This window comes from Cucumis melo, chromosome 4, assembly GCF_025177605.1.
Source record: "Cucumis melo cultivar AY chromosome 4, USDA_Cmelo_AY_1.0, whole genome shotgun sequence".
NCBI classification, from domain to species: Eukaryota; Viridiplantae; Streptophyta; class Magnoliopsida; order Cucurbitales; family Cucurbitaceae; genus Cucumis; species Cucumis melo.
The window spans coordinates 21951845-21975445 of NC_066860.1; the positions used below are offsets into that span (position 1 = coordinate 21951845).

Genomic DNA, 23601 nt, shown 5'->3' on the forward strand with positions numbered 1-23601 from the left:
AGCATAAGATGTCACTAGGTAAATTAAATGGTTTAATACACCTAGAAACTTTAGTGTAAAGTTTTATTATAAGTGTTATAATAAGAATAGACTTAGTTAGATTCATTTAGCCGGAATTTAGCTAAGTGCAACTAAACCTAAATTAATAGAACATTTTAGTGGGAGAAAAATGGTATATATGATATATCAATTTTTATTTTTGCTTTCACGTCCCTAAGAGTTCACACGTGAGATCCATACTCGGCTTCGTGTCGCCCTGGGCGCGGCCTCCTTTCGGAAAGTGTTTGTATGGGTCAATAACAAGGTGAATAGGGGAAATGTTCATAGTAAGTGGGAGAAGGACGCGTGTCAACGTATCCTACGGTCTCCTCCATTAGGTTGCACCGTGAGATTTCTATGATCCGCCTGCGTGTCGTCCTGGAGCGACCATCCCTTCGGAGGGCTTGATCATATAAGTCGGAACATCGCAAACTCCAGAAATGGATAGGATTTCTTAGGTTAATCTTCAACAGTTGTCTTTCCTAAACGGTAGCCTGTTGAAGCGTACCTCTGGGATCTGAAAATGGTAGGGTCACACTTACGGGATGAATTAAGTTAGTTAATGAATCCTTGACCGAACAACGATAGCTAAGAACTATAGGAATAAGAGTTATTCTGGTATTAGTAATTAGTTGAGATTGTCTCAATTCAGAAGAAGAGTAATTGATCACCCTTCGGTGATTTTTGTTCTAAACTTCTGAAGTATCGTTGCAAAAACTAAATCATTAGTTTTATTAGGGTTCTTTGATTGTTTGTTTTTGCTGAATTGATTGGATTGTTTTATGTAATGGGTTAAGACAAAGATAACTAATATGGTCAATTGTTTGCTATTTCAGCATGTCTTCCTCAATTATTGCATTGCTTAAAAAAGATCAATTAACCGGTGAAAATTATGCGACGTGGAAATCGAAACTGAATATGATTTTAGTTATCGTTGATCTAAGCTTCGTCTTAATGGAGGAATGTCCTCCTTTCCCCACTAAACATGCATCCCAAAGTGTTAGGGATGCATATGACCGTTGGACAAAGGCCAATGACAAGGCTCGCCTCCACATCTTGGCTAGTATGTCTGACATACTAAGCAAGAAACATGAGATCATGGTCACTGCACGTCAGATCATGGACTCTCTTAGAGAGATGTTTGGACAACCGTCCATTCAGATCAAACAAGAGGTAAATGTTGCCCATTCTAAGAGGAGGTTTGTACCTTCACCTTCTGGATCTGAGAAAATTCAAAAGAGGAAAGAAGGGAAAGGGAAAGGTCCTACTATTGCTGTTGAGGACAAAGGGAAGGCTAAGGTAGCCATCAAGAGGAAATGTTTTCACTGCAATGTTGATGAGCATTGGAAAACAAATTGCCCTAAGTACCTTGTTAAGAAGAAAGAAAAGGAAGGTAAATATGATTTACTTGTCTTGGAAACATGTTTAGTGGAAAATGACCAAAATGCCTGGATACTTGATTCAGGGGCCACTAACCATGTTTGTTCTTCTTTACAAGAAACTAGTTCCTTCAAGCAGCTTGAGGACAGTGAGATGACACTCAAGGTTGGAACGGGAGATGTCATTTCAGCTCGTGCAGTGGGAGATGCTAAGTTGTTTTTCGGAAATAAATTCATGTTTTTGGAAAACTTGTACATAGTTCCTAAAATTAAAAGGAACTTAGTTTCCGTTTCTTGTCTTATTGAACATATGTACTCAATTAATTTTTCTATGAATGAAGCGTTCATTTATAAGAATGGTGTACATATTTGTTCAGCTAAGCTTGAAAACAACTTGTATGTATTAAGACCTAATGAAGCAAAAGCAGTTTTAAATCATGAGATGTTTAGAACTGCTAATACTCAAAATAAAAGGCAAAGAATTTCTCCAAATAACAATACCTATCTTTGGCATTTAAGATTAGGTCACATAAATCTCGATCGGATCGGGAGATTGGTAAAGAATGGACTTCTAAACAAGTTAAAAGATGTTTCATTACCTCCATGTGAATCTTGTCTTGAAGGTAAAATGACAAAGAGACCTTTTACTGGAAAAGGTTATAGAGCCAAAGAGCCTTTAGAACTTATACATTCAGACCTCTGTGGTCCGATGAATGTAAAAGCTAGAGGGGGTTTTGAATACTTCATCTCTTTTATAGATGATTATTCTAGGTATGGTTATTTATACTTAATGGAGCATAAGTCTGAAGCTCTTGAAAAGTTCAAGGAGTATAAGACTGAAGTTGAAAATCTATTAAGTAAAAAGATTAAAATACTTCGATCTGATCGAGGTGGAGAGTACATGGATTTGAGATTTCAGGACTATATGATAGAACATGGAATCCAATCCCAACTCTCAGCACCTGGTACACCTCAACAAAATGGTGTATCAGAGAGGAGAAATAGAACCTTGTTAGACATGGTTCGTTCAATGATGAGTTACGCTCAATTGCCTAGCTCGTTTTGGGGGTATGCAGTAGAGACTGCAGTTCATATCTTGAACAATGTTCCCTCGAAGAGTGTTTCTGAAACACCTTTCGAGCTATGGAGAGGACGTAAACCTAGTTTAAGTCATTTCAGAATTTGGGGTTGTCCAGCACACGTATTAGTGACAAATCCCAAGAAGTTGGAACCTCGTTCAAGGTTATGCCAATTTGTTGGTTACCCTAAAGAGACGAGAGGTGGTCTATTCTTTGATCCACAAGAAAATAGAGTGTTTGTATCGACAAATGCTACTTTCTTGGAAGAAGACCACATGAGAAATCATAAACCACGAAGCAAATTAGTATTAAGTGAAGCTACTGATGAATCAACAAGGGTTGTTGATGAAGTTGGTCCCTCATCAAGGGTTGATGAAACCACCACATCAGGTCAATCTCATCCTTCTCAATCGTTGAGAATGCCTCGACGCAGTGGGAGGGTTGTATCACAACCTAACCGCTATTTGGGTTTAACTGAAACTCAAGTTGTCATACCAGATGATGGTGTTGAGGATCCATTGTCCTATAAACAGGCAATGAATGATGTAGATAAGGACCAATGGGTCAAAGCCATGGACCTTGAAATGGAGTCTATGTACTTCAATTCAGTGTGGGAGCTTGTAGATCTACCTGAAGGGGTAAAACCTATAGGGTGCAAATGGATCTATAAGAGAAAGAGAGATTCAGCTGGGAAGGTACAGACCTTTAAAGCTAGACTTGTGGCAAAAGGGTATACCCAAAGGGAAGGGGTTGACTATGAGGAAACTTTCTCTCCTGTTGCTATGTTAAAGTCTATAAGGATTCTCTTGTCCATCGCCACATTTTATGATTATGAAATATGGCAAATGGATGTCAAGACTGCTTTTCTGAATGGCAATCTTGAAGAGAGTATCTTTATGTCTCAGCCCGAGGGGTTCATAACCCAAGGTCAAGAGCAAAAAGTTTGCAAGCTGAATCGATCCATTTATGGGTTGAAACAAGCATCAAGATCTTGGAACATTAGGTTTGATACTGCAATCAAATCCTATGGTTTTGACCAGAATGTTGATGAACCTTGTGTATATAAGAAAATCAACAAAGGAAAAGTAGCTTTCTTAGTACTTTATGTGGACGATATCCTCCTCATTGGGAATGATGTGGGTTACCTTACTGACGTTAAAGCTTGGCTAGCAGCACAATTCCAAATGAAAGATTTAGGAGAGGCACAATATGTTCTTGGGATCCAAATCATAAGGGATCGTAAGAACAAAACGCTAGCACTGTCTCAAGCAACCTATATCGACAAATTGTTGGTTCGATATTCGATGCAGAACTCTAAGAAGGGTTTATTACCTTTCAGGCATGGAGTTCACTTGTCTAAGGAACAGAGTCCTAAGACACCTCAAGAAGTTGAGGATATGAGACGTATTCCCTATGCCTCAGCTGTGGGCAGCTTAATGTATGCTATGCTCTGCACTAGGCCAGACATTTGTTATGCAGTGGGAATAGTCAGTAGGTATCAGTCCAACCCAGGGTTAGACCATTGGACGGCGGTTAAAATTGTTCTCAAGTATCTTAGGAGAACGAGAGACTACATGCTTGTGTATGGAGCTAAGGATTTGATCCTTACAGGATACACTGATTCTGATTTCCAAACCGATAAGGATTCTAGGAAATCCACATCGGGATCAGTGTTCACCCTAAATGGGGGAGCTGTAGTATGGCGTAGCATCAAGCAAGGATGTATTGCAGACTCTACAATGGAGGCTGAATACGTCGCTGCTTGTGAAGCAGCAAAAGAAGCAGTTTGGCTTAGGAAGTTCCTACATGATTTGGAAGTTGTTCCAAATATGAACTTGCCCATCACTCTATATTGTGATAACAGTGGGGCAGTAGCCAATTCTAAAGAACCTCGCAGCCATAAACGAGGGAAACACATAGAGAGGAAGTATCATCTGATACGGGAGATTGTGCAACGAGGGGATGTGATCGTCACCAAGATCGCTTCGGAGCACAACATTGCTGATCCATTGACGAAGACTCTCACGGCTAAAGTGTTCGAGGGTCATCTAGAAAGTCTAGGTCTACGAGATATGTACATTAGGTAACCTAGGGCAAGTGGGAGATGTGTAATGGGTATGATGATGCCCTAGTTTATTGTATTTGTATATATACGTTTTATGTAATATACTTGTACATTTTACCATTTCCAATGTTTGAGGATTACTCTATTATGTACATCCCATAAGGACTAGAGTTTTAGTCCAAGTGGGAGTTTGTTGGATTTTATGTCCTAAAACTCGTAGATAGTAAATATAATCAATTGACCGTCATTAATAAAGTATTTTATTATTTAATTTCAATAAGTGTTATTGATTATTTTATTAGTTTTGTCTTAATAACCCAAATCCAATAAACTAACATCCTAAGCTGTTTGATGAGTCTTGAACAGTATGTAGAGACATACAGGGATTAATGTTCAAGATCAGCTTAAAGAGTCTATAGTATAGGGTTAAGGTTGGGTACCTTATCCTGTTAACACTATGGATACGGCTCACTTTGTATTTGATACAGACACATTGATCAAATGCGTTCATGTATGTGACATGCGAGTGTGGGTATCCTATGCAATGAGTTTGCATAAGACTGGACCACGAAATAGTAATCACTAGATGTAACTCCGTTAACTAGTTGGATTGCTATTTCATTAGGATGACCTAGGTAACTTAGTCTTAATCCTGAGTGTATTATGAACTCCTGTTTGCGAGGGATTGTCCTTTGATTTATACGAGTGAGAGTGGCCAGATTGCCGACTCAATATTCTTATCATTTTGGGGACAATACCGAGTGGAGAGCTGGGAACATAATCACACAAGATGGAATTCACTCCTTCCCACCTTTAGGGTAAGTAGATAAGTGTTCCCTTAAATGGTGTCTCCGAGACTTGAACAAAGGGCCCTACCCTCTCAATGGCACGAGAGGGGTTTCTGTTTAGTGGTTGGACCATAAACAGGTTGTTCATTAGAGGAGCACTGGTATTTAAGGACTAGAGGTAACCCAGGGGTAAAACGGTAATTTGACCCAGCTGGAGTTACGAACACTTGTGAAGGACTAACTTACTGGTATTGGTCTATATCCGTGGACACAGAAATATATCTATAGTGAGAAGAGTTCAGCTGTGAGTCTTTAGTGGAGTGTACGCACAGTTAACGAATATTGATTAATGTGGTTAATGAGTTTAGCCAATTAATCTCATATCGTTGTAGCTTCTGATCTGTAGGTCCATTAGGTCCCCTTCCTAGCTCATAAAGAGTAATGAGATTTATTTATATTGGTTGTAATTTGAAATGTTCAAATTTACTTTGGGAATTAATATAATGTATATTGATACATTATAATATAAAGTTTATATTTTAATTAGACTTTATTATATAAATTTAATTTTGGATATGATTCAAAATTAAATTATGAGAGAATAAAATATTTGAATAAGTTCAAATATCAGTTTAATGTGAATTAGATTCATATTAAAACTATAAGTTAAAATTTAATGTGTATATGATACATATTAAAACTATAAGTTATGAGAGAAATTTATATTTGAATATGATTCAAATTATGAATTAAATTAAATATAAGATATTTAATTTAGAAATTAATTAATTGGAGAATTAATTAATAGTTTTTGTTTAATTTGATTTAATTAAATTTGATTTAATTAAATTAATTAAATTAAAACTATAGGTTATGTGAGAGATATTCATTTAAATATGATTTAAATGAAATATTAATTAAATATGATTTAATTATTTAATTATTTATTTAATTAATATAATTAATATAATTAATTAATTAATTAATATTAATTAAATATTAATTTATTAAATTAATAAGGAACGTGGGTGGTTTTCCCACGTTCCCAATTATTCTCTCTAACTTCCCTCTTCTTCCGACTGAAGAAGAGGGAATTTTTTTGCGTAACAAATTTTTTCTCTAAAACGGGAGAGAGTTCTGCGAAGAAGTCTATCCATTCTCTCTAAAAAAAAAAAAATCTCTCCATTCCCTTATTCCAATTTTGGTTCCCACAAACCATCTCAATCAGAGAATAGGAAGGTTTTCAAGTGGTGGTGCCCAAAAATTTGGTGATTGCAGATTCAGAGTCGTCAACGAGCGTAAGTTTTATTCTCTGTAATTTTTTAAAGCATGTTTAATCAATATTTTTTGCCAATGTATTGGTATTTTTAAGGTTCTAATTAAAATTGAGTTTCTGTATATTTTCCGCTGTAAAGGGTTTTCATCCCTTCAGGTCTATAGGACAATAATGTAACAATTAAATAAAATTAAATTTGTAAAAATTAATAAAAAAAGTAGGCTTTAATGTCGGTTTTAAACCGACATATCAGAGTTCAACCGACATTAAAGGGCTTCAATAACACTATCAAAGATGTCGGTTGAAAACTGACAAGCCAACATTAAAGAGGGCTTTAATGTCGTTTTTAAACCGACATTAAAGCTCAACCGACATTAAAGGGCTTCAATAACACCATCAAAGATGTCGGTTGAAAACTGACATTAAAGGCCTTTAATGTCGTTTTTAAACCGACATTAAAGAGGCCTTTAATGTCGTTTTTAAACCAACATTAAAGGCCTTTAATAACGCTCACAAAGATGTCGGTTGCCAAGTGACATTAAAGGCCTTTAATGTCGGTTTTGAACCGACATTAAAGGCCAAAATTCTTCTAGTGTTTGGATGTAGGGTTATGGAAATCAATGAGATGCGCTAGTTTTAGGGTTTCCATAATACTCGATTTTGTCCCTCAAACCCTTCCATTCTCTCAGTGTAGTCTGCCGATTTATCTCCATCATCATTCTCCTTCGAACCGTGTTAACTCATCTCCTTCAAATTGTGTTCCCATTCGATCCCTAATTCCCTTCCATGACTGTTTTTTTCTTTCTTCTTCTTCTTCTCCCTTTTTCCCTTCGATTCCGATTTCTCTTCCTTTTGGTTTAGATGTATCGTCGTTTGGTTTTGTTGGCGAAAAAGTTTATCCCCCTTCTATAGGAAAAACCCCCTTCTTCTCCCTTTTTCCTTTCTTTTTCGTAAAAGTTGTATTGTACTCAAACATTGAAGATATTTTTTTTTTCATTTTTAATTTATGTTAGGCATGTTCACATCGTTAACAAGTTTTGTTAAATGTGATCAATCTTTTTTGTCTTGATCTTTCTGGTAAAAAAAAAAAAGAGACGCTATGGAGATAATGTTAAAGGCTATCGAGTCACTGGGGTGAAGTCTTTTTTTAAAATTTCTTATAAGTGCCAACAAATTAGCGCATCTCATTGATTGAGAAGCAATCATTTTTTCTTTTGTCTTGGAAGCTATTTCTGGAATTGTAATTATCTTGAGTGGTTCTCCTCTATGCTAAGTGAGGAGTGTTGTTGTGTTCCTAACTTCTTTAGTCTAGTTTGAGTGAAGTTTTGTTTATATAACTATTTGTTTATTTATTATCAGTTGTTATTAGAAGCTGATAAAGCATAGGGGTGGAAAAGATAAACATGATGAATCTGACAAAGGTTTATTCTCCCATCTGACTCATGGTGTTGCTCATGGAGCTGGATATCATTCTCATGGATACCCTAAAAATCTTCTTTAGCGAGGGAGTATAAGAAAAATTTGGTGGTAGTGAGTCCAAACACCAAAGGTGACTCTTCACTCTTTCCTCTCTTTCATTTCCTTCACCATCTTTCTTCGGTTTTTCTAATTTTTTTTTCTTTTTCTTTTGTAAATCCATCGCATTAAAAGAGCAGTGTAGTGAAGTTTTCATTGCTAAACAGGTACTTTCTTCATTTATTTTCTCCATAAAAGTATTGGCCTAGAGGAAACACACATGTTTGAACGGCTAGATCATGCTTTATGTATATGAATTTTATTTTCTTTCAAGAATAATTATGTCTGCAACTTCATTTCACTTCGATTCCATGGGATGAAATGTTGATATAATTATCTAAATAAACGAAATATGATGTTTTGGAATGTGATGTCTGATGATAATAGGTTGAATATATTTGGTGGGTGAAAACGTGATTTGTATTTTTGTGTGTTGCCTTCATATGTAGTAAGTTGCATCCGCTGAGTTATCTTCTATTTGAATCTTGTTATTAATTTTTTGTTCCCATCTTATAATAACATGAATGAAAGGGATGGTGTTGTCTGCTTCATTTTTTTATAGTCATTGATTTTGTACATTGCTCTCTGATACAATATGTTTTGCAAGCCTAGTTGTAGTTTTATTTCTCTGTGGAGAATTCCTGGAGGACTTGACATCTCATTTACAATTTTCAAATGCATACGTCTATATGACTGCAAATAACATTCTAATATTGTTTGTCAATTTTAGCTATACTATAGCATAATGAATTTAAGCTTGGAGTATGATGTGAAAATGAATAATGATACTTATGTTATCACTTCTCTTCATGCAGGCGTTTTTGCTAATCTTTTTCTCAGAACTAGGGGACAAGACCTTTTTCATTGTAGTAATTGCCAAATTAACTTCTAGTGGGAAAAGGAAACTTTTTAGTCTCTTGAACATGGAGTTGATATGAATGGGATTGAACTATTGCTTTCTAACATGTTGCTTGTCTTAATTATGATAGAATATGGTGCTTTTCCTAATTCTATGTTTACTATCTTCTGTAGGCTCTCCTAGCAGCAAGGAACTCTACTGCTACTGTTTTTACTGGAACTTTTGGTGCACTTGCGTATGTAATTTCACCATATGTCAAGCATGTATTTTTTTTCTTTCATTGCCACACCCCATTGAATAAATTCTTATAAGTTATCTCATCCCATGAAATAGAATTATTTACCAGACATCTGAGCAACAACACTACGTCAGTAGCCATGAGCTTATTGAAGGTTGAAGGTTGAAGACTGAGAAAACTGAGAAGATTGTTTAGATAGCCAGGCGATCGTTGAAAGTGAAGGAAAAAACATCAAAAAGCATGCAGCAGCAGAAGAAAAGAATCATGCTTTACTCTATATGCATTTAAACGATTTAGAAAATAACATGCAACTAATAAATGATGGACCTAAACGAAGAATGTAAAAGGTAAACGATGGGCTTACCTTTTGTAGTTCTCAACTTCTTCTTCGAACCAAAGCTTCTTCTCTGCCTGAAGATCACGAGCAAGGACAACCACTATGTTGACCTACTAATCTTAGGACCAAGAACCGAGTTGTGGGACTCGTTTTTGTGAAATAAAACTTTTAGAGAGAAAGGGTGGAGGTAGGTGTATCGTTTAGGTAATTTATAAGAAAATATCACCCTCTTTTCATTCTATAATGAGAAGTTTATATATAAAATTTACATGCAAATTGCATGCAAATTATTTCATATAATATCAACACCTAATTAATCAATTAACTATTTAATGGAATTAGTGGCTTCTAATTCACAATAAGCTGCCACATTTCCCACTAACTTTTAGTTAATTAAGAAATTAGTCAAAGGGGCAATTTGGTCATTTGACCAATTAAGTTAAAGTCAAACTTTGACTTTTCTTAGCCAAAAGTCAACTTTTGACTTTTTGCTATTTTACCTGTCTTGACTAATTCTAACCTCCCGAGTATGAATCCGCAATCTGCATTTATTTTTCTAAAATTCAAATCATATTTGTATATAAATTCCGGTCAAAGTTTTGATTTTTAAAGTCAAAAGTCAACATGTTGACTTTTACAACTTTGACTATTTCAAAACTTTCCAAGCTTCTAAATATGAATTTACATAGGATGTTCATAGTTAGCTCAGGATTAAGATCAAGTTACCTAGGTCATCATAATTGAAATAGTCAGTTTATATAGTTTACGGTGTTATAACTAAAAGTGACTATTTCGTGGTTCCAGTCTTATGCAAACCATTTACATAGGATGCCCCCACTCCCATATCTCTACATGAACGATTCAGGATTACATCGTTTGTACTAACTAAGGAGCATGCCACATCCATAGTGTTTTTCTAGAATAGGCGTCCAACCTTATTCATCAACTATAGACTATTTGGGCTATTAACTCGAACTTAATCCATGTTTATGTCTCTACATAAAATTCAAGTGTATTGACAAACTTAGTAAAATAGCCTCGGGACCTTAATTTATTGGTTTTAAGATAATAGCATTCAATAATAAATTTTATTGAATCAAATAATAAAGTACGAGTTTTAGGACATAAATTCCAACAGAAAGTTGAAGACTGAGAAGGCGTTTTGGATTTCTTATTTAAGTCTTGTATTTTGGTCTTTTTTCATGTACTGTTTTAGAATGTTTATGAGAAATTCACATATACTGCTCATTGATATGTATTTCTCAATGGTCATGAATGCTACAATATTTTAACACTGAATACAATTAATTAAACAACTTTTACTCAAACATTTTAACTCATATCGTTTAGTTGTGAATGTGTAAAAGTACTGTTCTAAAAACTTCTATTTTTTATTTTTTAAAATTTAATTTAACGTCAAAAATACTTTGTAGAAATTGGCTACAAAAAATATTTCTGTTATTCAACCATGTGAATCCAACCATAGCCCCACATAGGTTAGATAAGGTGATGATCTTGGGTATATAAGCGAGGACAACTATCTCCATTGATATGAAGCCTTTTGGGATGATACCAAAAGCAAAGCCATGAGGGTGTATACCCAAAATGGATAAAATCATACCATTATGGAGATATTCTAGAAACTTGTTGTCCTAACAAGTTTTGGTGTTAGAGTCATGCCTTTAACTTAACCATGCTAGTATAATCCTCAAGTGTCGAACAAAGATGTAGTAGAGCCTCGAAAGCCTCAAAAGTAGGTTACGATGAAATCCGTGGTTAGACTCTATCGAGTGGACTGGGTGCTTCGAGAAGAGGAGTTAGCTCATAGAGCTTGACGGATGAGGGATGACTATTTGAGGAGAGGATCGTGGTAATTTGTTCGAGAGGAGGAGGATTGTAATCTAGGACTTGTTCGAGGGGAGGATTGTGAATCTGACCATAGTCCCACATGAGTAATATTATTATGATTCACACTTAGTCAATATGTAGATAAATTTTTCTACTAATTAATCATCCCCCTTTTTTTCATCCTTATATATATATCCGCAATATATATATATATATATATATATATATATATATATATATATATATATATATATATAATCTTTTTATCTTTTGGAAATTACATATCTTATCACTTCAAAAGATAATCTCAGAAAATCTTTTTGACAAAATCCCAACAAACTCTCATTTTTGTCAAAAAGAGAAAATTTCTTTTCTGGTTCAAGTCAACCCTACTCAGAACCTTCTCGTGGATCAGACAGCAAGGATCCATATTCAACCTCATGACAACACAACAGAACAACATAAGCATCAACAAATCATCTCATATTATCAGATCGACACAACCATCACCAACACATCAAACACTATCTACTTCCAGTATCAGACTAACTAGCACATCATTTCATTTCATTAATTTTTAAACATCATATTAAAAGACTTCAAACAACATACTAACTTTTAACATTTCAACAACGACTTCGAAAAACAATAGATCAACAATACCTTAAAAAAACAAACTTCAAAACAGACAACAACCTTGCTTCAACTTCATCCAACCAGCTTCCCTACTATCTACTACTCCCCCCTTGAACCAAAAAGAAAAATCACTCAAGACCATGCTCCCCCATACTAGTAGAAGGAACGAATGACTTTAAGTAGCAGATAAGCGAATCAACTCCCAGCCGTCGTTCAGAAAGCAAATGAATAGAAGTAGAGAGAGCTTGAGACTCAGCTTTAAGTGTATTAGTGATTCTAGAGGCTATGTCTCGATTAACAAAGAAGCCTTCAACACTCTCACTCAAATCTTCCATGTCAAACATATGGGGAGCCCTTGAAGATCGCATGCCATGTTCTATATCTGGAATATTACTTCCCTCTATAACTCAGATATAAAGTCTTTGGTTCAGGTCCAGGGGCATCAAGCGTTGTTAGGACCACAACATTCAAATGAATTAATAAGCATGAGAAAAAATGTGGTAAAGCAATAGGTATTTTAATACCAAAAGTTCCCACATGCCTAAGAAGTTGATTATATATAAAGAGGTCTATATCCACAGTGTCGTCATTGCATATCTGATAAAGAAATGTTCCCAAAGCAACAAATACACTAGAAGCATGTGAAGATGGAAACCAATTCACAATACCAATCTTATGAAGAATGACATATTTTATACTGAGAGATATAGTTGGAATTCCATTCACAAGCCAAGCAAATGGAGTCCCTCCAGATAACATAGAAGCCAAAACTTCATTTGATGGGTTTGAGGGTGAGGAATTAGGTTCGACATTGTTACCCAAAAACCCATTAATCACTACAGGAGAAATCTTGAATTTGAAGCCTCGAATGTGAACTGTTTGGTAGTTCGGACTACTAGAATTGTTAAAGTCAGAAGGCAGATTTACAATAGATTTCCTAATTAACTGAGGACAGAAAGGTCCAACATTTGATATCGTCTTGGAGAGACCAACCTTTTCAATAAGTCCCATAACATTTAAACATGAATGATGTTTATCGAAGACATTTACATCATCTGCAATCCTTCGCTGCACAACATACCTCCATCTTTGTACATTTTCTTCAATATGAAACAAGATTCCATCAATGTGAACAAATGGAAATGTTAGTCGGGACAACATTGGAAAATTTAATTGAACGTTCAAAATACTTGGTAGAAATTGGCTATAAAAAATATTTATGTTATTTAACCACATTCAATAATACTGTTTTGGTTAAAATAAATTATTTTTAAAATATTTATATTATAATCTACCATCATGATAAAGTAAGATATATTTTGTAAGTATTTTAATTTGCTATTATATAATAATTATATTTTTAATAAAAAAAATCAACAATAAATTTAAGCCCTTGGAGCCTCTTTTGCAGTTTGGACGATATGCACAGTTTCATTGAGATGACTGACGAGGAAAGGATGGACTACTACACAGTCCTACGAGAAGACCCATGACTGTTTTTTTTTTACTTCCACCGACTTACTTTATATTTTCTTACTTCAGTTCGTATATGATTTGTATTGTTCTTGATAATCTTATTTTATGAATCTGTTTTAGTACTTACTTAATTTGTTCGTATTAATGCAAGTCCTAGTATTGAATTTCGGTTTAACACAAGTTGGTTGCAATGATTTAAATTTGTACGGTGTGTGTAAATTTCTTACAAAATGCATTAAAGTGTTACATAATTACTAATTGAAGCATGTTTAATATTGGCGTCTTTGTTAGAGCACATAAGCCAACATGTTAAAAAAATGTAGGACGTGCTCGAAAATTAAAAATACGTAATAAGTGGTTTTTATAATTTGAAAATGACTTGGAAGAAAATTGTACGAATTTGTAAAGAATTATTGAAAAATTGGTGAAATGTATTTACTAATTTAATAAAATTAAAGATGGACTTCGATGTTGGGGAAAGTAAGGTAAACTGTTACAAAAAATTTTAGATGCTTTCAAAATAAAATAATATGCAATAATTTTTTTTACATTTACAAAATGAATTGAAAAAAAAAATTTAAAAAAAAAACATAACCCTATCCACATAACTCTTCTCCAAACACATCTTATCATCACACTATTATAACACTACCTACATAACCCTCCCCAAATACATCTTATCATAAAAGCCTCATAAACCTATCCACATAACTCTTCCTCCAAACACATCTTTATCACAACACTATTATAACACTACCTACACAACTTTTTCCCCAAATACATCTTATTCATAACACTATCATAATTTTTCCCACATAACCCTTCCCCCAAAGAACTCTTTATCATAAAACTACTTTTTTAAACTCTACCTCCAAATATGGTTTATGATAAAACTAGGTTTATCATAACTCTAATCCTTTCATAACCTAACCCTTTCCCAAAACGGCCTCATAAACTTAAAAAAACAACAAAACTAGATTATTGGCTTACGTGCTCTAACGAAGATGTACAATAAAAAACTATTAGTTTAAAGTTCAAACTATTATCTACATCCCTCACTTTAGTATACAAAATTCGAACAATAATGTTAAGGTCAAAGTACACCGAAACTAAGAGACCATTCATGCCCTTAACTTCAATTATATGTGGAGTAAGTTATTGTAGGCTTATAGGTTGCTATTCCACTACTCGAGCTTCCAACTATTATAGCCCATAATCAATTATAATAATACAATTTTAAATCTCTTTTTGCTACCATATTCACATTTTCTACCCAAAACCAACTTATTATAATTCTTAAACTATTACGACTACTAAATTGTACCCAACACAACACCTCAAATGTTAAGTAAATTTATAAGTGTAATTATATTGGGTGAAAATTGTAGGGGTCCTTTTAAAAAAAATGCAAATATAGAAATGTCTATTAATTAGCAATAGACTTCTATGGTTGATATTCTTATGGTCTATCAATGATATAATAATATTTGCAATATGATCTATCAAAGATAGACTTTGATAAATTTTACTATATTTGTATATTTAAAAAATGTTACTACATTTGTTAAGTATTTCAATACATACTTAATGTTCCAAAAAGACCTCAACCGTTAAAAAAAAAAAAAAGAAGAAGAAGAAGAAGAAGGAGATGGCGAGGGAGATGGTGAGAAATGGAATCCAATAATAAGAAATAACAAACCTCATTGTCATTGCTAGATTGAGTGTCAGCTTTAGTTGTGATTTGCGAAAGAGAAGACAAAGCAAAAGCCAATGCCCCAACCAAAAACCAAAAAGGCCCTTATTGCTTCAATCTCCTGCATGCTGTAGTACAGACATATCATACACCTCTACCCCACTTTCCAATCCTGACCCTCCGTTTCTCTGCAGCCATCCCCCCAATCAGACGTCCCACATTTCACCACTCACATGCACCTCAAAATCTTCTCTTACACTTTTCATCCTCTTCACTACAAATTTAGAAGCATCAATACCATATCTTTCTCGTTGTAGTTTAGTGGATAATAGGGCGACTGTTATTTATTGATTGATTGGTTTTTTACTTTGTAATTATTGACTAGAAAAGTAAATTTAAAATTTAGCTCATCTATCCTAAATATTTAGGAAATAATATAACTTATTTGTCTGAGAGATAGACCAATGAATTCTAAACTCATATTTAAGTCTAAAAAAATAAAAAAGAAGAAAAAAATTGTGTTGAATCTTCTTATTACAAACAAATTTATAGTTAACATAAACATAGTCTAACTAGAGAGTGTCTTGAGGTTAAAAAGTGTATATAATTATGGTAAATAATAGTTTGTTTTTTTTTTCAATTATATAAATATTACTTTCACTTTTAATTTTTTTTTTTTTGTTTTGTTATCAATTTTCAAAATTCAATATCTTAAACAATAAAAAAATTATATATCAAATAAGGTCTAAATTTTCTCATTTTAAACCTATAAAAATTATCTTTCAAAATTCAATGTTTTAAAAATTAAGACCCATTTTCATAATCATGTGACTTTTTAAAATCTTGTGTTATATTAGCATTTTTTTTATGAGTAACTGCAAAGACCGTAGAACTAATATATAAGCACATAGCAACTTCCTTTTTAAATATACATATCTTTTTTAGAATAATCAAGATAATCAAATTTATTTGTAAAATATCAATGTACTCTTAACAACAATATATATAGTCTATTATCGATATATAAACTTTTACAAAATTCTTTTATGTCTTTTATAAAGTTATATCTGCTAATATTTTAGATTTAATTCCTATATTAATTATTTCTTTTCTTTTTCTTTCTTTTTTTTTTTTTTTTTTTTGTCTTTTTCGAAGGATATGAATAGAAATAGTCATAAATTTTAGAAAAGAAACTAAAAGTAAAAGTATAAATCCGACAAAACATAGACTTTGTAATAGGTTTAGATATCGTAGCTACCTCTAAACAACTTTAAAGAAGAAAAACCATAACTTATATATATGTATATATTTAGACAAAAGGAAAAAGAAAAGTTAGCCTAAAGTTAAAAGCTACACGAAGACTCATATAACTAGAAAAGAATATAGAATAAAAATGGACAATTTTAAAACATTGTACCTGCTTAAAGTAAAACAAAAAGCAATAAACACAACCAAATTTAAACTTTATACAATTTGATCTTTAAATCCCACTAAAAGTAACTCTAACAAATTAATTTTAGGGCTGACTGAAAAAAATAATTTTAAACAAAATATTTTTTTAAGAAAAAAAAGGCTATATTTAACAATAATACATATAAGATAGTATAAATATATATTTATATATTGCGAATATGAACTCTCTATATGTTTATATATATATATATATATATATATATATAAATAACAAACCTCAAAAAAACAGGGGAGAAAGAAAAAAGAAGATTAAAAATGGAGATGGAGAGCAGTGTATCGGAGAAGCTTCAATGGCCGATTCAGTTGTTCTTGTCAATCGGTTAGCATCCATGCCAAGATGAAAAAATCATTGCACCTCGCCATTAATTTACACAGAAGAAAAACACTTCCACGTCTCCGCTCAAAACCGCCCATTGACGAAATTCTGTTTTTTTTAGTTCGAAATCGGATTCGGCCCACTCGGAACTTCATGCGCCGCAGATTCAAATAGACGGTCATTTCTCCGCCGCCAGCCGCCGGATTCCGAGTTCGGCTTCTGTTTCAGCGGCGGATTGTTCGAAGCGTGATTCTTTTTGTTGTTTGGAACTTTGAGAGCTGCGGATTCAAATCGACGATAGTCTCTCCACCGCCTGCCGCTGGATTCCGACTCCAATCTCTTTTTCCGCGGTGGATTTTTCGAACTAGACTTCGTTCCGCTCGCAACAGATTCAAATCGACGATAGCCTCTCCACTGCCTGCCGTTTGATTCCGACTCCGACACCAGTTTCTGCATCGAACTGTTGGAAATGGGTTTAGGTCCGTCAGATTCAAAACGACGATAGTCTGTCCACCGTCTGTTGCTGGATTCGGACTCCAACCTCTGTTCCTGCAACAAATTGTTCGAAGTAGGTTTCGGTCCGCTCGGAACCTGTAAAACGGCAGATTCAAAACGACGATCATCTCTCCGCCGTGTGCCGGTGGATTCCGACACAGACTTGAGGGGCTCCAAGGCAGCCATGGAAGGGCTTCCGAGGATGGCGATTGTCAGAAAGAGGAAGAGAAGAGTTAGATATGGAGTTAGGTGAAAGAGATGATGATGAGGACGATGATGATGGGAATGAGGTTGTTTAAGGGATAGAGAAATTGGTGATGTTGAAATTGTTGTTGCGGCCATGCAAGTTGTGGAGGAAGATTAAGGTTATTAAGAGGATGGTGAAGGTTCAAATACCCATGAAAGAGAGAGATAAAGAGATAAAAGGAGAAAAAGGCAAAGTGAAAAAAAGCAGAGAAGATTTGAAATTCGATGCACATTTTAATTTGTCTGAGAAAGAACTAAAGCTAAACTTGACGTGGAGAGTTAAATGAAATTTGAAAGCAACTGATTTTTTTTTTTATTTATTATTATAATGGTCAAATAAAAATAAAAGTTTTGAATTTTATTATTTCTTTCTAAAATACTTTTTTTTTTAAATCTGTAATAAAAACAAGGCGAAATTGTAATACTCAAATCGAGAAAATATAAAGTTAAAATAATAAATTATAATAAATAATAAATAAGAAAATTATAAAAAAAAATTCAAATTTCAAATTTCTCCATTTTTTCCAAATTGTTTGGATTTCTCTCCCATACGAGTATGTCTTGCAAATATACCAAATATCACTATTTATAGACAACTTGACAAGCATGAGGTGGATTACATAGCTACTAAAAATGAATATGTTCTTAAAATTTGAAACTATGTACAAGTTTTCTAAAAACAAGAATCTATTTCTAAAAAACAACTTGACATTTTTCACTGCACGAGCTGAAATGACGTCTTCCGTTCCAACCTTGAGTGTCATCTCATCCTCCTCAAGCTGCTTAAAAGAACTAATTTTCCGTAAATAAGAGCAAAAACATCGTTAGTGGCTCCTGAATCAAGTATCTAGGCATTTTGGTCATTTTTCACTAAAAATATTTCTAAAACAAGTAAATCATTTTGTCTTCCTTTTCCTTCTTCTTAGCAAGGTATTTAGGGTAGTTTCTCTTCCAATGTCCATCCACATTGCAGTGAAAGCATTTGTCCTTAATGTCTACCTTAGCCTTCCCTTTGCCCTCAGCAGTAGTAGAGCCCTTCCCCTTCTCTCATTTCTTCTTCTGAATTTTCTTAGATCTAGAAGATGAAGGTGCAAACTTGGTTCCAGAGGATGAACCCTTTTGAAACCTCCTAGAATGGGCAACATTTGCCTCTCCTTCTTTCTGTCTCTTAAGAGACTAAAAAGTTTTCAACTCATTTAAGAGGATAGCCATGTTGTATTCTATCTTATTCATTACCGTATTGCAGCGAAATTGAAGAAAGCTCTTCAAAAGAGATTTTAAGATAAAAGACACTTAACTCTTCTCATAAAAGACTGCTCCATCTACTATGTTAAAGTGGACTATCATGTCGAGAACATATTCTCTAATAGATTAGCCCTCATTCATACGTGCATTATAAACTTATTTAATAGTCTTTTGTTTGATCTGAATGGATGGTTGTCCAAACATCTCTCGAAGGGACTCCATGATCTGACGTGCAGTGACTATGATCTCATGTTTCTTGCTGAGTATGTCAGACATACTTGCCAAGATGCAGATGCGAGCCTTTTCATTAGCCTTTGTCCAGCGATCATATGCATCCCTAACACTCTGGGATACATTTTGAGTGGGGAAAGGGGGAGATTCCTCCTTTAAGACGAAGTGTAGATCAACGATAACTAGAATCATATATTCAATTTCGATTTTCACGTCGCATAATTTTTATCGGTTAATTGTTCATTTTTAAGTAGTGCAATAATTGAGGAAGACATGTTGAAATAACAAATAAATGACCGTATTAGCTATCTTTGTCTTAACCCATTACACAAAATAATCCAATCAATTCAGCAAAGACAAACAACAAAAGAACTCTAATCTAACAAATGATTTAGTTTTTTGCAATGATACTTCAAAAGTTTAGAGCAACAGTTACCAAAGGATGATCTACTCCTTTCCTAAATTGACACTCTCAGCAAATTACTAATATCATAATAACTTTTATTCCTATAGTTCTTAGCTACCATTATTTGATTAAGGATTCAATAACTAACTTAATTCATCCCATAAGTGTGACCCTACCATTTTCAGATCTTAGAGGTATGCTTCAATTACAGGCTACCGTTAGGAAAAACAACTGTTGAAGATTAACCTAAGAAACCCTATCCATTTGTGGAGTTTTCATTGTTTCGACTTAAATGATCAGGCCCTTCAAAGGGATGGTCGCTCTAGGAAGACACGCAGGCGGATCATAGAAATCTCACGGTGCAACCTAATGGAGGAGACCGTTAGATATGTTGACACACGTCCTTCTTCCAATTACTATGAACATTTCTCCGATTCACCTTGTTAGTGATCCATACAAACACTTTTCGAAGGGAGGCCTGCGCCCAGGGTGAAACGAAGTTGAGTATGGATCTCACATGCGAACTCTTAGAAACGTGAGAGCTAAAAATTGATGTATCATATATACTATTTTTCTCCCACTAAAATGTTCTATTAATTTAGGGTTTGTTGTACTTAGCTAAATTCTGGCTAAATGAATCTAACTAAATCTATTATTATCGTAACTCTTATAATAAAACTTTACTCTAAAGTTTCTAGCTGTATTAAACCATTTAATTTGCCTAGTGACATTTTATGCTAATAGGAATAAGTTTAATTCAACGTTGGTTCCGAGTCAGTTCCCAGGTATAGGAGGTGTTTCGTAAATTGTCAACTTAAGTACCCCTAGTCTTAGACTGAACTTTACAAGTGGAGTTCCCTTATAACCTTAAATCTTATTTGTCCTACTTAGTTTCATTAAACTAAAATAAAACTTAGGTCTATTTAATTTTAAACAAGTTAAAATTAAATAAAATTAATTCTAAGATCTTATGTTTGCATGCAACTCTTTATCATAAGTTGACGGTTTCTAATTATCAAATTTTATAACTATTATAAATTTAATTAATTAGTCCTATAATAAGCATACTATGGTTTAATTAATTACAATCAAATTATAATTAAATAATAAAACAAGCTACATGCAAAACATCACATTAACAATTATATTAAACTATGCATGTAATGTGCTTAATGCAAATTGATTTTCATCTTAATTAATATAAAACTTATATTAAAAACATACATGAAAATCAATCAAGCATAGACAAGACAAATTTAAATATAACAAATTATATTTAACTAAGTAATGTCATGCATCATTCTTATCTAATTTTATATATTTAAAATATCAACATACTTTAAATAGCTCATGAAAATTATAATCATGGATCAATATAATACATTGTAACACTTATAATATATAAAAAAGCACGAACATGCTTAACCTAAGGTGGGATTTATCTAAATGACATCCACAAAGCATTTAATTGAAGCTATAAAATTGGCCCCTAGGATAAAATAAAACAAAATATTACAATAATTAAGCTTTAAAATTATTCTAAAATTGCTTCCAAAGCTCTAACATTGGTCCTAAAACCTACAAAAAGCTTTAAACATGCCCAAAAAACTTGAACTAGACAAAAAATGGAAGAACGAGTCCAAAACTAAGTTGAACCGACACTGAACCATGCGGCAGATGAAGAACCGAAGACAAATCGGGAAAAACCGTTGAACTAGCACCAAACAGGAGTCGACCGCCTCGAACCAAAGCCGAACCCGCGTCAAGCGCCGAAGCCGAGCCACCGAGTTGCGTTCGCGCCGTCTAAGCTGTCAACCTTAGTGCTTGCTGATGTCAGCACTTCCTCCTCCAGATGCACTGCATTTTTTTTTACTGTTCAGTTTCCGTGCAGTACCAAAAAACACACCATTAGATGCCTTTTGGTTGTCCGTTTTGAGCAAATTTAATGTTAAAATTCTCAAAAAAAATACCCAAAATCCAAATTTGGTCTGTAAATGACAATAAACATTCAATTCCAAAAACCCATATTCATAATGCAAAGATCCCACCTAACCAATGCAAATTTTAAAAATTCCCATTTAAAATTGAGATGACTCTGATACCAACAATTTAATTTAATTTAAATTGAAGGGATAAGAGTCCAAACATAGCCAACACATTGGCAAAATAAATACATAAACTGAACTCTAAATTCTAAGGTTAAGCATGGTTTCAAAATTAAAAATAGACATTACAGAGAAAACTTGAAAAGAAAGAACTTACATTCGTTAACGTCTATTTTTAATTTAAATACATTGTAGCTTTGTCTCTTGTATCAAATTTAATTAAATAAAAGGGGTCTTTTAAAAAATATAAAAAAGCGGCAAAGTATTTATACTGTATAGAACAATTCCGAAAATAGAAAAAGGCTAGAGGCCCACCGTGTAAAATACCAAAAATGTCCCGTCAACTACGCTGTTAACAACACGCGCATAATATATTTGCGATTGTTTAGATACTTGCGATCGTTTAGATTTGGCTATTGTTTGGTACACAATCGTTTAGTTATGGCTACAATTTATTTTTCAATTCTATCATTTAATTTTGTTACACGATCGTTTAATTTGGTTACACTATCGTTTAGATTTGATTGTTTAGATTTGGATTTGGCTATTGTTTGGTACACGATCATTTAGATATGACTACAATTTATTTTTTTAATTCTATCGTTTAATTTTGTTACACGATCGTTTAATTTGGTTACGTTTAAATTTGGTTACATGATCGTTTAGATTTAATCGTTTAGATTTGAGGACTCAAATCTTAAAAAAAAATTCAAAACTTGGTACACGATCGTTTAGATTTGGTTAAACGATTTTTCTAAATTCTTTTACTACACGATCGTTTAGGTTTGGCTAAACGATTTTTTTAAATTCTTTTGCTAGATGATCGTTTAGGCGATGAAAATTTTTTAAATTAAAATTTTTTTAAATCCCAGGTCTAGGCAACGAGATGCTAGTGAAAGTGAATCCCAGGTCTAGGCGACGAGATGCTGGTGAAAGCAAATCCCATGTCTGAGATGAGCTTGAGATTGTTATGAGACGCTAGTAGAAATCTCGATTCATTCTCGTGATGCTGGTAAAAGTGAATCCCAGGTCTGTCGCATGATGCTAGTGAAAGTGAATCCCAGGTCTAGGCGACGAGATGCTGGTGAAAGCAAATCCCATGTCTGAGATGAGCTTGAGATTGTTATGAGACGCTAGTAGAAATCTCGATTCATTCTCGTGATGCTGGTAAAAGTGAATCCCAGGTCTGTCGCATGATGCTAGTGAAAGTGAATCCCAGGTCTAGGCAGTTAGATGTGAATAGGAGAATCTTAAGTCCCAAAGGTGATTGGTGACTGTTTGTTGAACTAGGCTCTGTTACACTCGTTGTGTTTATATTTGTGTTGAGAATTGATGATGATCCTTTGAAAGATTTATGTTCTTGGGGTTTTAGATTCTTGTTATTGAATCTGTTGTATTCCCCAAAAAGGTATTTTCTAAGCTCATCACTCACTAAGTTGTTGACTTACATTTTAAGTTTTCTGTCTCCAGGTTCTCAAGCTTTAAAGCCAAGTAAGGAATAGTTGTCAGGCGTAGAAGCCAAGTAAAGGAGGAAGAGTTGGACTGTTATGTGAACTTGTTCGATGTGCAAGCTGTGTCATCTTATCTCGTATTTAAGGAGTCGGTAGGTAAGAACTTCACTCCTTAATGCTAGGGGCTACAACTCAGATCGAAGAAAGACCATCTAACGCTTCAGGGTTGGTGAGGCAAGAGACAAAGAGTGTGAAAGGACTAAGATAGAGAAAGGAAGCCCTGAAGGTTGTTCCTGAAATGGTTGTTGGGCGACCGAGGAGAAGGATGAAAATGAAGTCCTTAAACCTCTAAATACCTTGCCGCAAAGAGCCACATTTCATTAGATGAACAAAGACATGTAAATC

General features: G+C 33.9%; 1 long non-coding RNA gene across 2 annotated transcripts; it reads left to right on the forward strand.

Moving 5' to 3' along the window:
* Positions 1-7296: 7296 nt before the first annotated feature.
* On the forward strand, positions 7297-9855 carry LOC103502786 (uncharacterized). Of its 2 annotated transcripts, XR_007820070.1 has the most exons (5): positions 7297-7899; positions 7986-8175; positions 8277-8308; positions 9174-9235; positions 9334-9855. It is a non-coding gene; the product is annotated as an uncharacterized LOC103502786 (long non-coding RNA). The 2 variants fall into 2 exon arrangements; XR_540649.3 differs by having other exon boundaries at positions 7297-8175.
* Positions 9856-23601: the final 13746 nt, after the last annotated feature.